Source organism: Chinchilla lanigera, unplaced genomic scaffold (genome assembly GCF_000276665.1).
Source record: "Chinchilla lanigera isolate Chin_1 unplaced genomic scaffold, ChiLan1.0 scaffold00047, whole genome shotgun sequence".
Taxonomy (NCBI): Eukaryota; Metazoa; Chordata; class Mammalia; order Rodentia; family Chinchillidae; genus Chinchilla; species Chinchilla lanigera.
Genome location: NW_004955448.1, coordinates 7,864,024 through 7,873,640, shown reverse-complemented (window position 1 = coordinate 7,873,640; position 9,617 = coordinate 7,864,024). Strand labels below are relative to the sequence as shown.

The 9,617-nt window shown below is 39.5% G+C and overlaps 1 protein-coding gene and 1 long non-coding RNA gene across 7 annotated transcripts in view; one reads left to right on the top strand and one right to left on the bottom strand.

The window, feature by feature from the left end:
- The window catches only part of LOC102019971, a 91,546-nt gene extending 86,179 nt beyond the window's left edge, over nucleotides 1–5,367 (top strand). The window contains exons 1-3 of one of the 2 annotated variants that reach the window (XR_001235792.1): nucleotides 153–1,945; nucleotides 4,673–4,902; nucleotides 5,296–5,367. This is a non-coding gene — a long non-coding RNA (uncharacterized LOC102019971). Of the gene's footprint in view, nucleotides 1–152; nucleotides 1,946–4,672; nucleotides 4,903–5,295 lie in introns of those variants that run through there. The other variant, XR_262463.2, reaches the window with a different exon arrangement.
- The window catches only part of Lekr1 (leucine, glutamate and lysine rich 1), a 195,262-nt gene that overhangs the window by 156,445 nt on the left and 29,200 nt on the right, over nucleotides 1–9,617 (bottom strand). The window lies entirely within an intron of this gene.

Below are 9,617 nucleotides of genomic sequence, written 5' to 3'. Positions count from 1 at the left end.
CTCTGGACCTTTCTGGTTCTCAATGGCAGGAGCAAGAGTGGCCCGTTGTATGGCATGTGTTCCCAGGGGTTTTTCCATGTTTGAATGATTCACAAACGTCCTTAGGTGGGCATCTGCAGCATGGTGGGCCAATTGTGTCATTGTTTCTCTGTGTCATGATAGTTCTCAGGCGGCACGCAACAGCACTCGCCGCCGCATGGCTCCCAGTGAGCCAGGGGACCTCCCTCCGGGGGCTATGAGGCAGGAAGCTAGCCAGCTGGAAGACTGGCGCTCCCTGCCCGTGGCTCCCCCTGCACCGGGGGCCCTGGTTTTTTCTCTCTTTAAAAAAAAGAAATCAAAGGCAAATGGAGATTGTGTATGCCATATTCAGGAATTTTCCCTGTTCCCTAAGTTCAATGGGACCCCTGGAGAATTTAAAGCACAATTAGACTTACATCTTAGAAAATTTTTTCAGAAATAATCTAGAAAAGCTGGGCATGAAAGTACAAATGCACTTTCCCAGCACTTCAGGAGGCTGAAGCAGGAGGATCACCAAGAGTTTGAGGCCAGCCAGGGTTACATAGTAAATTGAAGACCAGGTTGCACTACAAAGTGAGACCCCCGTGTCAAAAAACAAAAAACAAAACAAACAAACAAAAAAAAAAAAAAGCTAGGAAACTTCCAGAGATATTTAGGCCCAAGAATATTTATGTCACATGAGATTTCCAGCTTCACACCACCCAATCAGTCTATCTTCCCATTGAGTCCTCCCCTTCAGAACCTTGTCTTCCGGGGGCTGGAGAGAGATGTAGCTCAGTGGTAGAGCACTTGCCTAGCACACACTGATGTCTTGTTTCAAAGCCTAGTACTGAAAAACCCTGTATTTTCTATGAAATGACACTTAAACATGCTCTCAATGGTTGATAACACCAATTGTGTCATTATCACAGCATTGTCTACCTCACAACTACGGCTCTGTGATTCTCCCACTTAGAGATCTCCTGCCCTCATGCTGTTCTCCTTCCCGCCCTTCTCCTGTCCAGTTCTCGGCATCAATTTATTTCTGTTGCTGGTTTTTTTTGTTTTTGCCGTCCTTTAATATGGGCTTATAATTTGATTTCTTGCAAACTTGTCTTCTATTGTTGACCCCACTCACACCTAGTTCTGTCACACAGTCAGACCTTCCTGCTCAAGTGCTCTGCAACTGGCTGAAGGTGGTGCTTGATGCATTGCACCCCGTACTGTTCAGCACTCAACACACAAACCAGCACATGCTGGTGCTGATTGCCCCATGACTCATTACCCTTTCCATCCAAAATGATTTGCTTGATACTGGTCGTTGTGGGTACTGGCTGTATCTCCTGAAAGCAATTAACAAGGAGTGCCAAGCTACCACTATACTCTCTTTTCCAGCTAGGCCCACAGTCTTACAGCTCAGCTTCTCTGTTTGTCACTGGGGGATAAGACTATTGGATTCCCCATCTGCTAAGACAACTTAGTGGTATTTTGCCTTGAACGTCTCGTGTTACCTCCTACCCAGATGCATCCTCCCTCCTGGAAATTTGGAGGGTGTCTGGGTGGGGAGCTGTTGAAGACTATACCTATGCAATACTAATGGCTGCAGCTCAAAACACTGAAGCTTGTTTCCCCACCGCCTTTCCTAGCCCATGCGTGGGTATGGACCAGGTCCTAGCGCCCTCAAGTAAGTTATGCACTTGTCATAAGAAACTGAGCAATGTTCAGTTGAGTTCTAGAAATTGCTAAGTGTCACTGATTCTAACTGTTCTGTCACATGACAACCTGGCCACTCAGACTGAACCCCTTACTAACTCTGTAAGTCTTTCCCTCTCTTGTCCAGATGGAAAAGATGAATGAACCCGTCAGTTCTACTCTCAGAAACTGAACAGCACTGGAGTTCTCCTATAGTATTATTAAATATGGACTCATACGGCCCCAAAAGGCAAAAGTACGTACTTTGTTCGTACTCTTAAAATTCTCCTGAAACATTGCAATGTAAAAAAAAAAAAAAAAAAAAAGCTGCTTATCTCGTTTCCTTCATATCCTTCAGTCTTGCCCATAAAAAAAAAAAAAAAAAAGCAGCATGGCTTTTAAGGAACAAATGCCAATATCACCTGCTGCCTCTTCTCTCACCTACCTTCTGGTCAGTTAAGGAATGCTGGCTGGACATGGTGGCACACATCTGTAACCCCAACTACTCAGGTGGCTGAGGCAGAAAGATCACAAGTTCAAGGATAGCCTGGGCAATGTAGTGAGACTGACTCAAAATACAATTTTAAAAGGACTGGGGAAATAGCTCAGTACTCCCTGGGTTCAATCCCCAGGTTTGAAACACATAAGTAAATGAATAAAGTAAATGAACATAAATAAGTAAATGAATAAAGGATAAAGCAAGTTGATCACACTGATCTCAGTATTACAGAGAAACTGCAGAACTGCCTGATACATGCAGCACTATCTCACAGTTTGACGGATTCCAAACAACAGGGAATTTGTAAATAGATGGAAGTACAAAACACTAGGATAAAGTCTGTCTGCATTGTTTGTAGTACAACTATTAATATGACTTCTGTTTATAAACTTCGGAAAAATTGTTATGATGAACTGTGTTAAGAAATAATAAAAATTAAAACACTGGATTTAGGATTTATCAAAACAAATCCACATTAAATTATATAATACTTTGTTGTCTGGGTTTTATTAACTGTATGCTTAAATCAATTAAAATCAAGATTTATAAAATACACTGTTATTTAGATATTTGTTGATTATAATTACTCGGCAAACAACTCTGAATTGTGAGATTATATTGTATATTGGGGTCAATTCTATTTTAATTTCTCAAAATTCTCTTCCTCTTAGCATTTAAATAAATGATTTAGTACAGCATACTATTTTATATGCAGAGACTACTGATATTAAAATGATTAGTTTCAAAAATCACATACTTTCTACAGAAAAAAAATTTATAAAAATAATAACAATAATAAAAATAAAATTTGAGCATTCACCAAATAGCAGGTACTGTGCTTAATAATTTTTTTTTTGTTTTTGGAGACAGGATCTCACTATGTAGTCCAGGCTGGCCTCAAACTCATGGTGACCCTCCTGCCTCAGCCTCCTGAGTGCTGGGATTACAGGCATGCGCCACCACGCCTGGCTTGTGCTTAATAAATTACATGATTTTCATACTTAAACATCCAAATATTCCTATTAGATAAATCTACTTTCAGCACCAATTGACAGTCAAGGGAAAGGAGGAGCAGAGAGCTGCAGAACGAGGCCTCCCAACCGCAGGGGACTGAGCTGGGATGTAACCCAGGCAGCCCAACTCTTACTCTGCGACAGATGTATGGTTGGACCACATTTTGTTCTGAGTCTGCACCTTGGATTATTACTTTGAATATCATTTTTAAAAACGGATTTTGATTTAAACACTGTGATTTGAATTCTTCCTTTATTAAATTGATGCCTAATAGGGACGGACAGGGATTGAGAAGTAGGGAATAGCATTACCAAGAAAAGAAAGTGAGCAGAGGCTAAAAACCACAAATATTGTGAGCATGAAGGAAAGTTAAACAGAAGATTAACTTCACATAAATTCCCCAGTATATGCTTTTTAAAATCCCTTCTTGCACAACACAGGGCTTCACAGAGGGAAAGAGTTCAGTGGTAATCCTAATGAACATTTGCTTTCATGGGCAGATGTTCTCAGAGTCCAGCCCAGTTAGTCTCTGTCTTTCAGGATGGCGAGGGTTTGGCGTGCTTCTCCTTTCCTCCTGAGAGAAAAACCCAAATGCCTGCCAGACCACTTAATATTCCAGCTTCCACAGCAAAGCACTTTCATCCCCTCCCGCCTTCAAACTGACTTCAGATTTGGGCAAAGGAGAGAAGGTCGGGAAGAGAAAACAAGAGGCACAGGGTGGCTGCTGCCTTTTTCCTTTTCTCTCCCTCTCTTTTTAACTAAAACAAAACAAGCTTATAACTTGAAGCGTAACTTTTCATTGTAATTTCTGCTATCAACTCTAAAAGCTTTCTAGTTCTAGTCTTTAATCCTCCAATCGCATAAATCACCAGGTCAACTTATAACATAAAGGAGACACTAAGTGAATGCTTTCTAACTCAGTAGCAATTTTCAGTTTTAATTCAGTAGCCAACTCTTTTCCTTTAAAAGAGGATATGAAATGCAGAAAATTATAACTTATTCTCCTAGATATAATCCAATAAGTGGATATACTATCTAGCCAAAGAAAACAATATTATCAATAGTCTTGGTTCATCATTTGCATGAAAATAAATTTTCCTTTCTAGAAAATAGGTTATCGGTATAAAACAGGTTATCAAAAGTTAATTTTTAAAGGGTAGACAATATGTCTTATTTTTTAGCTCATACTCTAACTGGCTGCTGTCTGGAACATGAGATTAGTAAGAAATAGCTGAGGACACTGCATGAAGTCTGACTCGGGAGAATGACCACTACATTTCTGTCTGCTTTTAACAGACAAAAAACAAAGATGAGCTAAAACCAAAAGGTCAGGGGAAGAAAACAAACAAACGTAAACAAAAGAAAAGGGGCAGAAGAGCGCGACACATTTCACGGCCTTTTTCTGTTACTAGCACCCTTCCGAATCTGCTGGTCCCTTCTAACTGGCAAGTTTTGATACTTGTATTTCAGGTTCTCCTGCTGTGCGTCTTCAATTTTTTTCTTAATGCCAGAAGAAAGCTACTTACTTCATGAAATTATCCGCTAAAAATAAACTTACTACAAAGAGGAAAAGAAATCCTAAATCCCAGGCCTGCAGACAGCTCACCAAGAGAATGTTGCAGACTCAGCACTCTAGTTCTTGCACTGGGCCCTGTCCTACTTCCGGCCCACGCTCGAGTTTAAGACATTCTGTAGTTAAGGTTAGTTACAAACACAACTGTGTCCCCCCACTGTACATTTTCTTTTTAAAAGAAATGTTGACCAACTGCCTCGTTTTACTTTTTTGTCCCACGGCTAACCCAGTTCCCCCCACTCGTCCTCTCCCACTTTCTCCGTCCACAGCTTATGCGATCACACCCCACTGGATAGCACCCTGAGATCACAAGTTAGAATCAAATACAGAAGAAGATATTCTTTCCATCCCATAGTATATGTCATAATGTTCTTAATGTCATGATTTTATCTACATGTAAATGACAGAATATGGACCAAACAATTTTCTTCAGTTTGTCAAAATAATGTGATACAAAATATACATAGATGAATGTTCAAATATATATATAGATGAATGACTTTTTGAATTTCTTTCTCAGGATATGCCATCTGGAAAACATTCGACAATGTCAAGCTCTTCATGAATAAACGAATGAAAGAGTTAACCTAAATCTTTATACAATTTTTTCACATGGCAGGGGAAGGTGCAGAGAGATTATCGTGATCCAAATACCGTGAACAATAATTGTATCTCATTTTAAACTTTTAAAATTTCTAATAGTTAGAAATTATTTTAAATTAGATTGACTTTAGGATTAATACTGGTGGTTATATAGATTCCTGTTTGCTCTTTCCTGGCAATTACCAGCAATGTTCATCAATATGCATCAGAATGCACAAGTTAATCATTCAAATATTTTTCAATGAAGAATTAAGAATTCAAATCATCATTCTGATGGTCACAAAAAAGTCTAAAATCAGTTTATATTATTTATGAAGACAGTGCTGACTATGAAGTCATGTTCTCTGAAAGAAAAACCTATATTTTATGAATATAGTTTGTGAAAAAAGTTTCCTATGAAAATATGATTTTTATTCACCTATATCATATGTACTGTATGAGTCTTCTGAACACAAAAAGTCCTGAAAAAAACTTTAAAACTAGTTTTAGAACTTATCTACATAATTATAACAAAAACACACAATTAAAGTGAATTTCTGTTTCCTCCTGAGCCAATCCCACACATAAATAGGGATTTCCCTTCGGCCCTGCCTCCTTGCCATACTCTACCTCCAATCTGTGCAGGGAACTGTTCATAAGCCGTTTTCCACTTTCCTCTTTCTGGGTTGAGGCACAGGCGCTTCCTAAGGTGCCCACTCCGGCTGGCAGCAAGTAAAATACCTGTGCACCCCTCCCCCTCTGAGGGCAGACAATGACAAACTCAAGAGTAACCACATTCAACTGACAAAACCCACATCCATTAATAGAAAAATGAAATATAAGTTCTAGGAAATTATTATGATTCAATCTTTTAAATCATATTTAAATGGTCACTTTCTGATGTCATTGCAACTCATCTAGAACCAACCAGAAGCGAGGCAAAAAAGGCCTTCCCCAGACCCTTCTCTAAAGCATCTATCTGAGTAAAAATATTAGCGGATTCAGCAGGAGCGATGCTTCATGCTGAGAACAGAAACTGAAATGCCAGGAGGCATATTAAAAGCCAGCATAAATGATGCAATTCGTGGCAGAAAGCCATCTACAGACATACGTGCATTTAGTGTTAATAGAAAACAGAGGCGGTAGCGAGAGATATACTGTTTCCATTTCTCCCTTCTCGACATGAAAATCATTTAAAATACAGAATAATGTATATGGTTCTTCTAGGAGGTACATAAACATTCCTACGTTATGCACAATAGTGAAGTCAAAATGAAATGTAACGTGAACGTCTTGGCTTCATAATTTATTTTACTATGTTTCAATCATTCGGCAAACTGGCAAGCACCTACTGTCGTGGCCAGCACTTCGCTAGGTCCTGTAGATAATACAAAGGAAGATAAAGACACAGTTTCTGTTCATAAAGACTCTCACATATCAAAAGGGCTAGATTTAACAAACACCCGCGAGAAGCCACGATACACTCAACTGCTAAACTGTTTTAAAATGTAAGTCCTACGCCTTATCACAATGACATCTCTGTGGGCTGGAATAAACTAGAAGGAACACCACACAGGAGAAGCATCTTGAGGACAAAAGCCACAAAGAGAGAAGTGAGACGGAGCGTTTACTCTGGCTAGGGAAAAAATGGATAAGCACTCTGACTGTGAGAGGCCTCAGAGTTTTATGCCAATACAAATCTTTATCAAAATTAAAGTATTTCTTGACATGGAAATGTTATTTTAAATTAGCTATACATGCCAGCCCAGTTCCAGATTGAGTTTCCTGCTCAAGAATTATTATGATGTACAAGGAACATCTAAATAAAATTATACTTTTGATCCTAAAAATTATTATTGATACCACTCCAATTTACTCTCAAAATGTCCCAAATTACACTATACATTTTATGATGATCTTACTTATAATGAGCTATTTCAGCAAAGAATACTAGTTAATATTCTTTCCCTTACTAAAATTATTTTTAGACACCATTAGGAAGGCCATTTGCCATGATATATTCTCGAGTCTCTTAAAAAGGTATTTGGTTTTCTAAATTATTAGTGACACACCACAGATTAACCCAAGTGTTTATGAGTCTCTTTCAATTATGCGAGTCCAAAGGCTACCCTCAGGGGAGTTTCATTTTTAGAATCTAAATTAAACCTATAATTCAGACCCGTCCCTGGTGAAATACCCTCTTCAAACCTCAATTAACCAAATCATGAGTAAATATTCATTTGGCATCTACCATATAGAAGATAGTGCTTAGAATGGTAGTTAGGTGTCAGGGAGACACAGAAAGGATATTCTCCATCCACTTATAACATACCGACTGCACCTTCCCCCGCCTCTCCATCATACACCCATCTATCAGCCCATCTGTGATCACAGAACAGCGCTAGGTATAAATAAGTATATGTACCAGAGACCGCTTCTGGTTATGTGTAACAGAAACAAGACTATAGTGTACTAAGCATAGAGTGGTTAATTATTCTTATATAACATATACCACGAGAACCTTTGGACTCTCATCACTGAGAGACTATGAGGCATTTCAGGGCTGGTAGAAGGGCACTAAAATGTCATTAATGACCCAGGTTCCTTCTGTCTTTAATTCTAATGTCATGCTTTTCCTTATAGCAACCTCACCATTGTAAGAAGGCTGATCTCCCTCTAGACTCTCCTCTGAATCTGCAGTAAGATGAAGAAAGAAGCCACAAAGAAGAGAAGTGGCGCGAATTTTCCCGGAAACACCCAGCAGATTTTCACTTATATCTCATTTGACAGACTCTTCACTGAAAGCCACCCTCAATGACAAAGAAAGCTGACAAAGTGATTGCCTGAGCATCTACAAGTTTGGCTTTGTTGCCAAAAACAAACAAGCAACATCTGAAATATGTATATGTGCCAGTCCCCCAAGATGAAGGTAATTATGTATCACAACCACATACAAAAACAAACAAACAGAATAATCAGACAACAGAAGCCAAGCATGGTGGCACACAGGTCGCATTCTGGAAGGCTGAGGCAGGAAGACTGCAACTTCAGGGCCAACTTGGGCAGCCTGGAACTTTAAGAAGACCCTGTCTCAAAATATGGCAGAGAGGGCTAGGGATGTATCTCATGCGAGGACCCTGGGTTCATTTTCTAATAACACACATGCACACACACACACACACACACACACACACACACACACAATCAGACAACAGAATTAAACACAGGAAACCATCATATGTTTTGGTTATCTTCTCATAAATAAGAAATATTTTCAAAACAATATGTACAAAACAACTGTTAGGTGCTCAGGGTAGATAAAGCAAGTAAGAGTGGTTTTCCTAGAACTTATAGCCAGGAACGTAAACATTAAACAAGTAATTAAAACAGTGTGTGAAGAGAACCCACCAAGGTTGGCAAACCCCTTCTTGAAGACCTGTCATCTCAGCCAAGCTCTGAAAGAGGGCGTAAAGCAAAGGTGACGGAAGGGAGAGGAGCCTCGGGCAGAAGTGCAATGCATTCAAAGGATCAGAGGCAATGGCACGTTACTCTAAGGTGACAGGCAAAAAAATGAGTCTGGAGGAACAGTCAGGGGCCAGAGATCACACAGACTCTCAAAGCATAGTGGGGATTTTATACTTTATTCCAAAAGCAGTGTGAACCTATGGCAGGAAAAACAGCAGTGTAATGATCAGATACGCACTTCCAACACAGTGATCTGGGTTACATTAGAATGGATTACAAGTGGGATACAGAGAGGCTATCACAGATGTTCCAACAGCGAATGACTAGGGTGTGACTGTGGATTGACAGACATGTGGACAGATTCAAGAGGCACTGAGGTACAGCTGGCCCTGGTGGCACACGCCTATAATCCCAGCACTTGGAAGGCTGATGCAGGAGGATCGTTGCAAGTTCGAGACCAGCCTGGGCTACAAAGTGAGCTCAAGACCCTGTCTCAAAAAGACAAAAAAAAAAAGAAGAAGAGTTACTGAGGAGGAAGATAATAAACTAGGAAGAATCAAGAATGGTACACAGGATGCATAATAACCACAATTACAGTCTGTTATGTAATTAATATATTTTAATTAAATATACAACTCAATTTAATATTCAAATACTCCTCTATGAGAGGTAATGCTACTTGCATTTTAGACTGGGAAAGAGGAAAAGAGCATTCGGCCAAGTCCGCACCACTAACAACACAGTGTTGCAAAATACAGATTTTCAACACTACTCTGATGCTGACAGGAGTAATAT